This window comes from Balaenoptera physalus (assembly GCF_965194825.1).
Source record: "Balaenoptera physalus genome assembly, chromosome: 13".
NCBI classification, from domain to species: domain Eukaryota; kingdom Metazoa; phylum Chordata; class Mammalia; order Artiodactyla; family Balaenopteridae; genus Balaenoptera; species Balaenoptera physalus.
The window spans coordinates 71,082,263-71,098,920 of NC_138892.1; the positions used below are offsets into that span (position 1 = coordinate 71,082,263).

The window sequence follows — 16,658 nt, forward strand, 5'->3', positions numbered from 1 at the left end:
CCATAGAGACACAAAAAATCATAAGAGAACTCTATGAACAATTATATGTTCATATAATTTGTTAAAAGTGAACAACCTAGAAGAAACGGACAAATTTTTACAAACTTACAACCTGCCAAGACTGAATCAAGAAAAAACACTTTGAACAGACTGAGCACTAGTAGTGAAATTGAATTTGTAATTTAAAAAGCTCCCAGCAAACAAAAGTCCAAAGCTGGATGACTTCAAACGAAAATTCTACCAAACATACAAAGCAAAGCTAATACCTCTCCTTCTCAAACTACTGCAAAGAATTGAAGATGAGGGAACACTCCCAAATTCATTCTACAAGGCCATAATTACCCTGATACCAAAACCAGACACTACAAAAAATATATATAGAACAGGAAAATATCTTTGATGAATAAAGCTGCAAAAATCTTCAACAAAATATTAGCAAACTGAACCCAACAACATATAAAAAGGATCATACCAATGAGATCAAGTCTGATTTATTCCAGGTATGCCAGGATGGTTTAATACTTACAAATCAATCAACGTGACACACTACATTAACAAAAGGAAGGATAAAAATCACATGATCATCTCAATAGACACAGATAAAGCATCTGACAAAATCCAACATCCATTCATAATAAAAACTCTAATCAAAGTGAGTATAGATGGAACATATCTCAATATAATAAAGGCCATTTATGACAACACAGCTAACACCATATTCAATGGTGTAAAGCTGAAGATCTCTCTTCTAAATTCAGAAACAAAACAAGGATGCCCACTCTCACCACTTCTATTTAACACTGTGTTGTAAGGCCTAGCCACAGCAATCAGATAAGAAAAGGAAATAAAATCATTCATATTGAAAGGGAAGAAGTAAAACTATCACTATTTGCACATGACATTATACCATGTATAGAAAACCCTAAAGTCTCCACTGAAAAACAGTTAGAAGTAATAAATGAATTCAACAAAGTTGCAGGATACAAAATTAATATACATAAATCTGTTGTTTGTCTGTACTAATGAACTATCAGAAAGACAAAGCAAAAAAAAAATCTCATTTAAAATAACATCAAAAAGAATAAAATACCTAGGAATAAATTTAACCAAGGAGGTAAAAAACCTATACTCTGAAATCTATGAAATATTGATGAAGGAAATTGAAGATGAGACAAAAAATGGAAAGATATCCCACACTTTTGGATTGGAAGAATTAATATTGCTAAAATGCCCTTACTACCCAAGGCAATCTATAAGTTTAATGCAATCCCTATCAAAATACCATGATATTTTTCACTGAATTAGAACAAATAATCCTAAAATTTGTATGAAACCACAAAAGACCCCAAATTGCCAAAACAATCATTAGAAGAAAAGAACAAAGCTGGAGGTATCATGACCCTTGACTACAGACTATATTACAAAACTACAGTAATCAAAACAGTATGGTAGGCACTGCCACAAAAACAGCCACATAGATCAATGGAATAGAATAGAGATGCCAGAAACAAACCCACACACCTATGGTCAATTAATCTATGACAAAGGGAGTGAGAATATAAAATGAAGAAAAGACAGTCTCTTCAATAAATAGTGCGGGAAAACTGGACAGCCACATGTAAAACTATTAGAACATTTCTTCACACTACATACAAAAAATAAACTGAAAATGGTTTAAAGACCTAAATGTAAGACCTCAAACCACAAAACTCCTAGAATAGAACATATGCAGAACATTATTTGACATAAATTGTAGTAATATTCTCTTGATTCTGTATCCTAAGTCAAAAGAAATAAAAGCAAAAATAAACAAATGGGACCTAATTAAACTTAAAAGGCTTTGCACAGCAAAGGAAACCATCAACAAAATGAAAAGACAACCTACTGAATGAGAGAAAATATTTACAAGTGATGCAAGCAACAACGGCTTAATATCCAAAATATATAAACAGCTCATATAACTCAAAACCAAAATAACAAGCAACCTGATTTTTAAATGGTCAGAAGACCTGAATAGACATTTTTCCAAAGAAGATATGCAGATAGCTAACAGGGACATGAAAAAATGCTTGACATCACTAATTATTAGGGAAATGCAAATCAAAACAACAGTGTGATAAACCCTCATACCTGTAAGAATGGCTACCATCAAAAAGTCTACAAATAACAAATGTTGGAGAGGATGTGGAGTGTACCCTTGTACTCTGTTGGTGGGAATGTAAATTGGTGCAGTTACCGTGGAAAACAGTATGGAAGGGCCTCAAAAAGCTAAAACTAGAACTACCACATGATCAAGCAATTCCATTCCTGGGTATATATCTGGGAAAAAAAGGAAAACACTAATTCAAAAAGATACATACACCCCAATATTCATAGCGGCACTATTGGCAATAGCCAAGATATGGAAGCAAACAAAGTGTCCATCAAGAGAAGAATTGATAGGGCTTCCAGTTCCAACTCAAGGCCTTGCCAGATGGTGTGTGGAGCGGCGAGATTACTTCGTGCCAGGTCACTTTAAGCTACTTGGAAAAAAAATGTTAGTCAAGACTCAGTGACTGACTCCCTCTTGCGAGAGCACCGGAATCACAACTAACTGCTGAACAATCATTGACAGGAAGACACTGGAACTCACCAGAAAAGACACCCCACATCCAAAGACAAAGGAGAAGCTGCAATGAGATGGTAGGAAGGGTGCAATCACAATAAAACCAAATCTCATAACCTCTGGGTGGGTGACTCACAAATTGGAGAAAAATTATACCACAAAAGTACACCCACTGGAGTGAAGGTTCTGAGCCCCACATAAGGATTCCCAACCTGGGGGTCCGGCAAAGGGACAAGGAATTCCCAGAGAATCAGACTTTGAAGGCTAGCAGGATTTGATTGCAGGACTTCAACAGGACTAGGGGAAACAGAGACTCCACTCTTGGAGGGCACACACAAATTAGTGTGAGCATCGGAACCCAGGGGAAGGAGCAGTGACCCCATAGGAGACTGAACCAGACATACCTACTAATGTTGGATGGTCTCCTGCAGAGGCGGGGGGTGGCTATGGCTCACCGTGAGGACAAGGACACTGGCAGCAGAAGTTCTGGGAAGTACTCCTTGGTGTGAGCCCTCCCAGAGTCCACCATTAGCCCCACCAAAGAGCCAGGGTAGGCTCAAGGGTTGGGTCACCTCAGGCCAAACAACCAACAGTGAGGGAACACAGCCCCACCCATCAGCAGACAAGTGGATTAAAGTTTTACTGAGCTCTGCCCACCAGAGCAACAGCCAGCTCTACCCACCAACAGTCCCTCCCATCAGGAAACTTACACAAGACTCTTAGATACCCTAATCCAGCAGAGGGCAGACAACAGAAGCAAGAAGAACTACAATCCTGCAGCCTGTAGAACAAAAAACACATTCACAAAAAGATAGACAAGGTGAAAAGGCAGAGGGCTATGTACCAGATGAAGGAACAAGATAAAACCCCAGAAAAACAACTAAATGAAGTGGAGATAGGCAACCTTCCAGAAAAAGAATTCAGAATAATGATAGTGAAGGTGATCCAGGACCTCGGAAAAAGAATGGAGGCAAAGACCAAGAAAATGCAAGAAATATTTAACAAAGACCTAGAAGAATTAAAGAACAAACAAACAGAGATGAACAATACAATAACTGAAATGAAAACTACACTAGAAGGAATCAATAGCAGAATAACTGAGGCAGAAGAACAGATAAGTGACCTGGAAGACAGAATGGTGGAATTCACTGTTGCGGAACAGAATAAAGAAAAAGAATGAAAAGAAATGAAGACAGCCTAAGAGACCTCTGGGACAACATTAAACGCACCAACGTTCGCATTATAGGGGGCCCAGAAGGAGAAGAGAGAGAGAAAGGACCCAAGAAAAGATTTGAAGAGATTATAGTCGAAAATTTCTCTAACATGGGAAAGGAAATAGCAACCCAAGTCCAGGAAGCGCAGACAGTCCCATACAGGATAAAGCCAAGGGGAAACACACCAAGACACATAGCAATCAAACTGACAAAAGTTAAACACAAAGAAAAATTATTGAAAACAGCAAGGGAAAAATGAAAAATAACATGCAAGGGAACTCCTATAATGGTAACAGCTGATTTCTCAGCAGAAAGTCTACAAGCCAGAAGGGAGTGGCATGACATATTTAAAGTGATTAAAGGGAAGAACCTACAACCAAGATTACTCAACCTGGCAAGGATCTCATTCAGATTTGATGGAGAAATCAAAAGCTTTACAGACAAGCAAAAGCTAAGAGAATTCAGCACCACCAAACCAGCTCCACAACAAATACTAAAAGGAACTTCTCTAAGTGGGAATCATAACAGAAGAAAAGGACCTACAAAAACAAACCCAAAACAATTAAGAAAATGGTCATAGGAACATACATATTGGTAATTACCTTAAACGTGAATGGATTAAATGCTCCAACCAAAAGACACAGACTCGCTGAATGGATACAAAAACAAGACCCATATATATGCTGTCTACAAGAGACCCACTTCAGACCTAGGGACATGTACATACTGAAAGTGAGGGGATGGAAAAAGATATTCTATGCAAATGGAAATCAAAAGAAAGCTGGATTAGCAATACTCATATCAGATAAAATAGATTTTGAAATAAAGAATGTTACAAGAGACAAGGAAGGACACTGCATAATGATCAAGGGATCAAACCAGGAAGAAGATATAACAATTATAAATATATATGCACCCAACATAGGAGCACCTCAATACATAATGCAACTGTTACCAGCTATAAAAGAGGAAATCAATAGTAACACAATAATAGTGGTGCACTTTAATACCTCACTTACACCAATGGACAGATCATCCAAACAGAAAATTAATAAGGAAACACAAGCTTTAAATGACACAATAGACCAGATAGATTTAATTGATATTTATAAGACATTGCATCCAAAAACAGCAGAGTACTCTTTTTTCTCAAGTGCTCACGGAACATTCTCCAGGGCTGATCATATCTTGGGTCACAAATCAAGCCTCAGTAAATTTAAGAAAATTGAAATCATATCCAGCTTCTTTTCGGACCACAATGTTATGAGACTAGAAATCAATTACAGGGAAAAAAACGTAAAAAACACAAACACATGGAGGCTAAACAATACGCTACTAAATAACCAAGAAATCACTGAAGAGATCAAAGAGGAAATCAAAAAATACCTAGAGAAAAATGACAATGAAAACACGATGATCCAAAACTTAGGGGATGTAGCAAAAGCAGTTCTAAGAGGGAAGTTTATAGCAATACAATCCTACCACGAGAAACAACAAACACCTCAACTAAACAATCTAACCTTACACCTAAAAGAACTAGAAAAAGAAGAACAAACAAAACCCAAAGTTAGTAGAAGGAAAGAAATCATAAACATCAGAGCAGAAATAAATGAAATAGAAAAAAGAAAACAATAGCAAAGATCAATAAAACTAAAAGCTGGTTCTTTGAGAAGATAAACAAAGTTGATAAACCATTAGCCAGACTCATCAAGAAAAACAGGGAGAGGTCTCAAATCAATAAAATTAGAAATGAAAAAGGAGAAGTTATAATAGACACCGCAGAAATACAGAGCATCCTAAGAGACTACTACAAGCAACTCTATGCCAATAAAATGGACAACCTGGAAGAAATGGACAAATTCATAGAAAGGTATAACCTTCCAAGACTGAACCAGGAAGAAATAGAAAATATGAACAGACCCATCACAAGTAATGAAATTGAAACTGTGATTAAAAATCTTCCAACAAACAAAACTCCAGGACCAGATGGCTTCACAGGTGAATTCTGTCAAATATTTAGAGAAGAGCTAAGACCTATCTTTCTCAAGATCTTCCAAAAAATTGCAGAGGAAGGAACACTCCCAAACTCATTCTATGAGGCCACCATCACCCTGATACCAAAACCAGACAAAGATACTACACAAAAAGAAAATTACAGACCAATATTACTGATGAATATAGATGCAAAAATCCTCAACAAAATACTAGCAAACAGAATCCAATAACACATTAAAAGGATCATGCAACATAATCAAGTGGGATTTATCCCAGGGATGCAAGGATTCTTCAATATATGCAAATCAATCCATGTGATACACCATATTAACAAATTGAAGAATAAAAACCATATGATCATCTCAATAGGTGCAAAAAAGGCTTTTCACAAAACTCAACACCCATTTATGATAAAAACTCTCCAGGAATTGGGCATAGAGGGAACTTTCCTCAACATAATAATGGCCACATATGACAAACCCACAGCAAACATCATTCTCAATGGTGAAAAACTGAAAGCGTTTCCTCTAAGATCAGGAACAAGACAAGGATGTCCACTCTCACCACTATTATTCAACATAGTTTTGGAAGTCCTAGCCATGGCAATCAGAGAAGAAAAAGAAATAAAAGGAATACAAATTGGAAAAGAAGAAGTAAAACTGTCACTGTTTGCAGATGATATGATACTATACATAGAAAATCCTAAAGATGCCATCAGAAAACCACTAGAGCTAATCAATGAATTTGGTAAAGTTGCAGGATACAAAATTAATGCACAGAAATCTCTTGCATTCCTGTACACTAATGATGAAAACTCTGAAAGAGAAATTAAGGAAACACTCCCATTTACCACTGCAACAAAAATAATAAAATACCTAGGCATAAACCTACCTAAGGAGACAAAAGACCTGCATGCAGAAAACTATAAAACACTGATGAAAGAAATTAAAGGTGATACAAACAGATGGAGAGATACACCATGTTCTTGAATTGGAGGAATCAGTATTGTGAAAATGACTATACTACCAAAAGCAATCTACACATTCAATGCAATCCTTATCAAATTACCAAAGGCATTTTTTACAGAACTAGAAGAAAAAATCTTAAAATTTGTATGGAGACACAAAAGACCCCGAATAGCCAAAACAGTACTGAGGGAAAAAACAGAGCTGGAGGAATCAGGCTCCCTAACTTCAGACTATACTTCAAAGCTACAGTAATCAAGACAATATGGTACTGGCACAAAAACAGAAATATAGGTCAATGGAACAGGATAGAGACCCCAGAGCTAAACCCATGCATCTATGGTCAACTAATCTATGACAAAGGAGGCAAAGATATACAATGGAGAAAAGACAGTCTCTTCAATAAGTGGTGCTGGGAAAACTGGACAGCTACATGGAAAAGAATGAAATTAGAACATTCCCTAATGCCATACACAAAAATAAACTCAAAATGGATTAGAGACCTAAATGTAAGACAGGACACTAGAGAACTCATAGAGGAAAACATAGGAAGAACACACTTTGACATACATCACAGCAACATCTTTTTTGATCCACCTCCTAGAGTAATGGAAATAAAAACAAAAATAAAAAAATGGGACCTAATGAAACTTAAAAGTTTTTGTACAGCAAAGGAAACTACAAACAAGGTGAAAAGACAACCCTCAGAATGGGAAAAAATATTTGCAAACAAATCAACGGACAAAGAATTAATCTCCAAAATACATAAACAGCGTATGCAGCTCAATATTAAAGAAACAAACAAGCCAATCAAAAAATGGGCAGAAGACCTAAATACACATTTCTCCAAGAAGACATACAGATGGTCAAGAAGCACATGAAAAGCTGCTCAACGTCACTAATTATTAGAGAAATGCAAATCAAAACTACAATGAGGTATCACCTCACACCAGTTAGAATGGGCATCATCAGAAAATCTACAAACAGCAAATGTTGGAGAGGGTGTGGAGAAAAGGGAACCCTCTTGCACTGTTGGTGGGAATGTAAATTGATACAGCCACTATGGAGAACAGTGTGAAGGTTCCTTAAAAAACTGAAAATAGAATTACCATATGACCCAGCAATCCCACTACCGGGCATATACCCAGAGAAAACCATAATTCAAAAAGACACATGCACCCCAATGTTCATTGCAGCACTATTTACAATAGCCAGGACATGGAAACAACCTAAATGCCCATCGACAGATGAATGGATAAAGAAGATATGGTACATATATACAATGGAATATTACTCAGCCATAAAAAGGAACAAAATTGGGTCATTTGTAGAGAGCGTTTGTGGATATAGAGACTGTCATACAGAGTGAAGTAAGTCAGAAAGAGAAAAATAATTATCGTATATTAACACATATATGTGGAACCTAGAAAAATGGTACAGATGAACCAGTTTGCTGGGCAGACATTGAGACACAGATGCAGAGAACAAACATATCGACACCAAGGGGGGAAAGTGGCTGGCAGGAGGGTGGTGTGATGAATTGGGAGATTGGGATTGACATATATGTACCAATATGTATCAAATGGATGACCTATAAGAACCTGCTGTATAAAAAAAAAAAGAGAGAGAAGAATTGATAAAGAAGATGTAGTATGTATATATGTATGTGTGTGTATATATATATATATATATATATATATATATACACACACATACATACATACACACAGTGGAATATCACTCAGCCTTAAAAAAAATGAAATTATTACACCTAGTGAAATAAGTCATATGGAGAAAGACAAATACTATATGATATCACTTATTTGTGGAATCTAAAAAATAAAACAAACCAGTATATACAGCAAAACAGAAACAGACTCGTGGGAATAGAAAACAAACTAGTGGTTACCAGTGGGCAGAGGGAAGGGATGAGAGGCAAGATAAGAGTATCGGATTAGGAAATACAAGCTTCTGTGTATAAAATAGATAAGCAACAGTATACATTGTAGAGTACAGGGAATTATAGTCATTATTTTGTAATAACTTAATGGAGTATAATCTAAAAATACTAAATCACTATGCTGTACACCTGAAATTAATATAATATTGTAAATCACCTATACTTCCATTAAAAAAAGAAAAATGAAGAAAAAAAGTTTTAAAAAAAGCTTTAAGGACCAAGGCAATATCATGATGTACAAAGTAAACTATATAGAAAGAAAGTTTTAAGGCATTTTACTCAACAAGCATATATTATCCAACTTTCTTTCTTTCTTTCTATATCCGTTTTTCAGAAAAAATTAATATGGACCTCAATTTTCTTATTCTTGTTACATACGTTAAAAACATAAAAAAATACATACCAAAAAATGAAGTTAATGTGTACTTGGGAAAAAATGAAGTTAAAGTTATCACAACATCTATCTCAAAATATAGTTATATATGCTTAAAAGAAAATCAGGGGGTCTGGGCAAGATGGCGGAAGAGTAAGACACGGAGATCACCTTCCTTCCCACAGATACATCAGAAATACATCTACGCGTGGAACTGCTCCTACAGAACACCCACTGAACGCTGGCAGAAGACCTCAGGCCTCCCACAAGGCAAGAAACTCCTCGTGTACTTGGGTAGGGCAAAAGAAAAAAGAAATAACAGAGACAAAAGAATAGGGACGGGACCTGCACCAGTGGGAGGGAGCTGTGAAGGAGGAAAAGTTTCCACACACTAGGAAGCCCCTTCACGGGCAGAGACTGCGGGTGGCAGAGAGGGGAAGCTTCAGAGCCACGGAGGAGAGCGCAGCCACAGGGGTGCGGAGGGCAAAGCGGAGAGATTCCCGCACAGAGGCTCGGCGACAAGCAGCACTCACCAGCCCGAGAGGCTTGTCTGCTCACCCGCTGGGGCGGGAGGGGGCTGGGAGATGAGGCTCGGGCTTCCGACGGATCGCAGGGAGAGGACTGGGGTTGGCAGAGTGAACACAGCCTGAAGGGGTTAGCGCACCACAGCTAGCCGGGAGGGAGTCCGGGAAAAAGTCTGCAGCTGCCGAAGAGGCAAGAGACTTTTTCTTGCCTCTTTGTTTCTCAGTGCTCGAGGAGAGGGGATTCAGAGCACAACCTAAACAAGCTCCAGAGACAGGCGCGAGCCACGGCTATCAGCGCAGACCCCAGAGACGGGCATGAGATGCTAAGGCTGCTGCTGCCGCCAACAAGAAGCCTGTGTGCGAGCACAGGTCACTATCCACACCGCCCCTCCCGGGAGCCTGTGCAGCCCGCCACCGACAGGCTCCCGTGATCCAGGGACAACTTCCCCAGGAGAACGCAGGGCTCGCATCAGGCTGCTGCAACATCACGCCGGCCTCTGCCGCCACAGGCTCGCCCAGCATCCGTACCCCTCCTTCCCCTCCCCACCGCCTGAGTGAGCCAGAGCCCCTGAAGCAGCTGCTCCTTTCACCCCGTCCTGTGTGAGCGAAGAACAGACGCCCTCAGGCGACCTACATGCAGAGGTGGGGCCAAATCCAAAGCTGAACCCCGGGAGCTGTGCGAACAAAGAAGAGAAAGGGAAATTTCTCCCAGCAGCCTCAGAAGCAATGGATTAAAGCTCCACAAACAACTTGATGTACCTGCATCTGTGGAATACCTGAATAGACAACAAATCATCCCAAATTCAGGAGGTGGACTTTGGGAGCAGGATATATTAATTTTTCCCCTTTTCCTTTTTTTGTGAGTGTATATGTGTATGCTTCTGGGTGAGATTTTGTCTGTATTGCTTTGCTTTCACCATTTGTCCTAGGGTTTGGTCCGTCCGTTTTGTTTTTTTTTTTTTTTTTTTGTACTTGAAAAATTTTTTTTCTTAATAATTTTTTCCTTATTTTCTATTTTTAAAAATTAAAAAAAATTTTTTTGTAATAAGTTTTTTCATATATTTATTTTAAAAAAATTAAAAAATTTTTCTTCTTAATAAATTTGTTACTTAATAATTTTTTTCTTATTTTTTATTATAAAAAATTAATAAATTTATTTTTAAAAATTAAAAAAAAATTTTTTCTTAATAAATTTTTTCTTAATAATTTTTTTTCTTATTTTTCATTATAATAGCTTTATTTTATTTTATCCTCTTTCTTTCTTTCTTTCTTTCTATTTTTTCTCCCTTTTATTCTGAACCATGTGGATGAAAGGCTCTTGGTGCTCCAGCCAGGCATCAGGGCTGTGCCTCTGAGGTGGGAGAGCCAACTTCAGGACACTGGTCCACAACAGACCTCCCAGCTCCACGTAATACCAAACGGCAAAAATCTCTCAGAGATCTCCATCTCAACATCAAGACCCAGCTTCACTCAATGACCAGCAAGCTACAGTGCTGGACACCCTATGCCAAACAACTAGCAAGACAGGAGCACAACCCCATCCATTAGCAGAGAGGCTGCCTAAAATCATAATAAGGCCACAGACACCCCAAAACACACCACCAGACGTGGACGTGCCAACCAGAAAGACAAGATCCAGCTTCATCCACCAGAACACAGGCACTAGTTCCCTCCACCAGGAAGCCTACACAACCCACTGAACCAACCTTAGCCACAGGGGACAGATACCAAAAACAACGGGAACTATGAACCTGCAGACTGTGAAAAGGAGACCCCAAACACAGTAAGATAAGCAAAATGAGAAGACAGAAAAACACACAGCAGATGAAGGAGCAGGGTCAAAACACACCAGACCTAACAAATGAAGAGGAAATAGGCAGTCTACCTGAAAAAGAATTCAGAATAATGATAGCAAAGATGATCCAACATCTTGGAAATAGAATTGACAAAATGCAAGAAACATTTAACAAGGACGTAGAAGAACTAAAGAGGAACCAAGGAACGATGAAAAACACAATAAATGAAATTAAAATACTCTATACGGGATCAATAGCAGAATAACTGAGGCAGAAGAAAGGATAAGTGACCTGGAAGATAAAATGGTGGAAATAACTACTGCAGAGCAGAATAAAGAAAAAAGAATGAAAAGAACTGAGGACAGTCTCAGAGACCTCTGGGACAACATTAAACGCACCAACATTCAAATTATAGGGGTCCCAGAAGAAGAAGAGAAAAAGAAGGGGACTGAGAAAATAATTGAAGAGATTATAGTTGAAAACTTCCCTAATATGGGAAAGGAAATAGTTAATCAAGTCCTGGAAGCACAGAGAGTCCCATACAGGATAAATCCAAGGAGAAACACGCCAAGACACATATTAATCAAACTATCCAAAATTAAATATAAAGAAAACATATTAAAAGCAGCAAGGGAAAAACAACAAATAACACACAAGGGAATCCCCATAAGGTTAACAGCTGATCTTTCAGCAGAAACCCTGCAAGCCAGAAGGGAGTGGCAGGATATACTTAAAGTGATGAAGGAGAAAAACCTACAACCAAGATTACTCTACCCAGCAAGGATCTCATTCAGATTTGATGGAGAAATTAAAACCTTTACAGACAAGCAAAAGCTGAGAGAGTTCAGCACCACCAAACCAGCTTTACGACAAATGCTAAAGGAACTTCTCTAGGCAAGAAACACAAGAGAAGGAAAACACCTACAATAACAAACCCAAAACATTTAAGAAAATGGGAATAGGAACATACATATCGATAATTACCTTAAATGTAAATGGATTAAATGCTCCCACCAAAAGACACAGACTGGCTGAATGGATACAAAAACAAGACCCGTATATATGCTGTCTACAAGAGACCCACTTCAGACCTAGAGACACATACAGACTGAAAGTGAGGGGATGGAAAAATGTATTCCATGCAAGTGGAAATCAAAAGAAAGCTGGAGTAGCAATTCTCATATCAGACAAAATAGACTTTAAAATAAAGACTATTACAAGAGACAAAGAAGGACACTATATAATGATCAAGGGATCGATCCAAGAAGAAGGTATAACAATTGTAAATATTTATGGACCCAACATAGGAGCACCTCAATACATAAGGCAAATACTGACAGCCATAAAAGGGGAAATCGACAGCAACACAATCATAGTAGGGGACTTTAACACCCCACTTTCACCAATGGACAGATCATCCAAAATGAAAATAAATAAGGAAACACAAGCTTTAAATGATACATTAAACAAGATGGACTTAGTTGATATTTATAGGGCATTCCACCCAAAAACAACAGAATACACATTTTTCTCAAGTGCTCATGGAACATTCTCCAGGATAGATCATATCTTGGGTCACAAATCAAGCCTTGGTAAATTTAAGAACATTGAAATCGTATCAAGTATCTTTTCCAACCACAATGCTATGAGACTAGATATGAATTACAGGAAAAGATCTGTAAAAAATACAAGCACATGGAGGCTACACAACACACTACTTAATAACGAAGTGATCACTGAAGAAATCAAAGGGGAAATCAAAAAATACCTAGGAACAAATGACAATGGAGACACGACGACCCAAAACCTATGGGATGCAGCAAAAGCAGTTCTAAGAGGGAAGTTTATAGCAATACAACCCTATATCAAGAAACAGGAAACATCTCGAATAAACAACCTAACCTTGCACCTAAAGCAATTAGAGAAAGAAGAACAAAAAAACCCCAAAGCTAGCAGAAGGAAAGAAATCATAAAGATCAGATCAGAAATAAATGAAAAAGAAATGAAGGAAACAATAGCAAAGGTCAACAGAACTAAAAGCTGGTTCTTTGAGAAGATAAAGAAATTGATAAACCATTAGCCAGACTCATCAAGAGAAAAAGGGAGAAGACTCAAATCAATAGAATTAGAAATGAAAAAGGAGAAGTAACCACTGACACTGCAGAAATACAAAAGATCATGAGAGATTACTACAAGCAACTCTATGCCAATAAAATGGACAACCTGGAAGAAATGGACAGATTCTTACAAATGCACAACCTGCCGAGACTGAACCAGGAAGAAATAGAAAATATGAACAGACCCATCACAAGTAATGAAATTGAAACCGTGATTAAAAATCTTCCAACAAACAAAAGCCCAGGACCAGATGGCTTCACAGGCGAATTCTATCAAACATTTAGAGAAGAGCTAACACCTATCCTTCTCAAACTCTTCCACAATATTGCAGAGGGAGGAACACTCCCCAACTCCTTTTACGAGGCCACCATCACCCTGATACCAAAACCAGACAAAGATGTCATAAAGAAATAAAACTACAGGCCAATATCACTGATGAACATAGATGCAAAAATCCTCAACAAAATACTAGCAAACAGAATCCAACAGCACATTAAAAGGATCATACACCATGATCAAGTGGGGTTTATTCCAGCAATGCAAGGATTCTTCAATATATGCAAATCAATCAACGTGATACATCATATTAACAAATTGAAGGAGGAAAACCATATGATCATCTCAACAGATGCAGAGAAAGCTTTCTACAAAATTCAACACCCATTTAAGATAAAAGCCCTGCAGAAAGTAGGCATAGAGGGAACTTTCCTCAACATAATAAAGGCCATATATGACAAACCCACAGCCAACATTGTCTTCAATGGTGAAAAACTGAAACCATTTCCACTAAGATCAGGAACAAGACAAGGTTGCCCACTCTCACCACTATTATTCAACATAGTTTTGGAAGTGTTAGCCACAGCAATCAGAGAAGAAAAAGAAATAAAAAGAATCCAAATCGGAAAAGAAGAAGTAAAGCTGTCACTGTTTGCAGATGACATGATACTATACATAGAGAATCCTAAAGATGCTACCAGAAAATTACTAGAGCTAATCAATGAATGTGGTAAAGTAGCAGGATACAAAATTAATGCACAGAAATCTCTTGCATTCCTATACACTAATGATGAAAAATCTGAAAGTGAAATTAAGAAAACACTCCCGTTTACCACTGCAACAAAAAGAATAAAATATCTAGGAATAAACCTACCTAAGGAGATAAAAGACCTGTATGCAGAAAATTAAAAGACACTGATGAAAGACATCAAAGATGATACAAATAGATGGAGAGATATACCATGTTCTTGGATTAGAAGAATCAACATTGTGAAAATGACTCTATTACCCAAAGCAATCTACAGATTCAATGCAATCCCTATCAAACTACCACTGGCATTTTTCACAGAACTAGAACAAAAAATTTCACAATTTGTATGGAAACACAAAAGACCCCGAATAGCCAAAGCAATCTTGAGAAAGGAAAATGGAGCTGGAGGAATCAAACTCCCTGACTTCAGACTATACTACAACACTACAGTAATCAAGACAGTTTGGTACTGGCACAAAAACAGAAACATAGATCAATGGAACAGGATACTAAGCCCAGAGATAGACCCACGCACATATGGTCACCTTATCTTTGATAAAGGAGGCAAGCATATACAGTGGAGAAAAGACAGCCTCTTCAATAAGTGGTGCTGGGAAAACTGGACAGGTACATGTAAAAGAATGAAATTAGAACACTCCCTGACACCATACACAAAAACTCATAATGGATTAAAGACCTAAGTGTAAGGCCGGACACTATCAAACTCTTAGAGGAAAACATAGGCAGAACACTCTATGACATAAATCACAGCAAGATCCTTTTTGACCCAGCTCCCAGAGAAATGGAAATAAGAACACAAATAAACAAATGGGACCTAATGAAACTTAAAAGCTTTTGCACAGCAAAGGAAACCATAAACAAGACCAAAAGTCAACCATCAGAATGGGAGAAAATATTTGCAAATGAAGCAACTGACAAAGGATTAATCTCCAAGATTTACAAGCAGCTCATGCAGCTCAATAACAAAAAAAAGAACAACCCAATCCAAAAATGAGCAGAAGACCTAAATAGACATTTCTCCAAAGAAGATATACAGATGGCCAACAGACACATGAAAGAATGCTCAACATCATTAATCATTAGAGAAATGCAAATCAAAACTACAATGAGATATCATCTCACACCGGTCAGAATGGCCATCATCAAAAAATCTAGAAACAATAAATGCTGGAGAGGGTGTGGAGGAAAGGGAACACTCTTGCACTGTTGGTGGGAATGTAAGTTGATACAGCCACTATGGAGAACAGTATGGAGGTTCCTTAAAAAACTACAAATAGAACTACCATACGACCCAGCAATCCCACTACTGGGCATATACCCTGAGAAAACCATAATTCAAAAAGAGTCATGTACCACAATGTTCATTGCAGCTCTATTTACAATAGCCAGGACATGGAAGCAACCTAAGTGTCCATCGACAGATGAATGGATAAAGAAGATGTGGCACATATATGCAATGGAATATTACTCAGCCATAAAAAGAAATGAAATGGAGGTATTTGTAGTGAGGTGGATGGAGTTAGAGTCTGTCATACAGAGTGAAGTAAGTCAGAAAGAGAAAAACAAATACAGTATGCTAACACATATATATATGGAATCTAAGGGGAAAAAAAAAAGGTCATGAAGAACCTAGTGGCAAGACGGGAATAAAGACACAGACCTACTAGAGAATGGACTTCAGGATATGGGCAGGGGGAGGGGTAAGATGTGACAGGATGAGAGAGTGGCATGGACATATATACACTACCAAACATAAAATAGATAGCTACTGGGAAGCAGCCGCATAGCACAGGGAGATCAGCTCGGTGCTTTGTGACCAGCTAGAGGGGTGGGATAGGGAGGGTGGGAGGGAGGAAGATGCAAGAGGGAAGAGAAATGGGAACATATTGTATATGTATAACTGATTCACTTTGTTATAAAGCAGAAGCTAACACACCATTGTAAGGCAATTATACTTCAATAAAGATGTTTAAAAAAAAAAAACTCATAATGGATTAAAGACCTAAGTGTAAGGCCGGACACTATCAAACTCTTAGAGGAAAACATAGGCAGAGCACTCT

At 37.9% G+C, this 16,658-nt stretch overlaps 1 pseudogene across 1 annotated transcript in view; it reads right to left on the minus strand.

The window, feature by feature from the left end:
* The window catches only part of LOC309641915 (cytochrome c oxidase assembly factor 8 pseudogene), a 1,056,438-nt pseudogene that overhangs the window by 511,480 nt on the left and 528,300 nt on the right, over positions 1-16,658 (minus strand). The window lies entirely within an intron of this gene.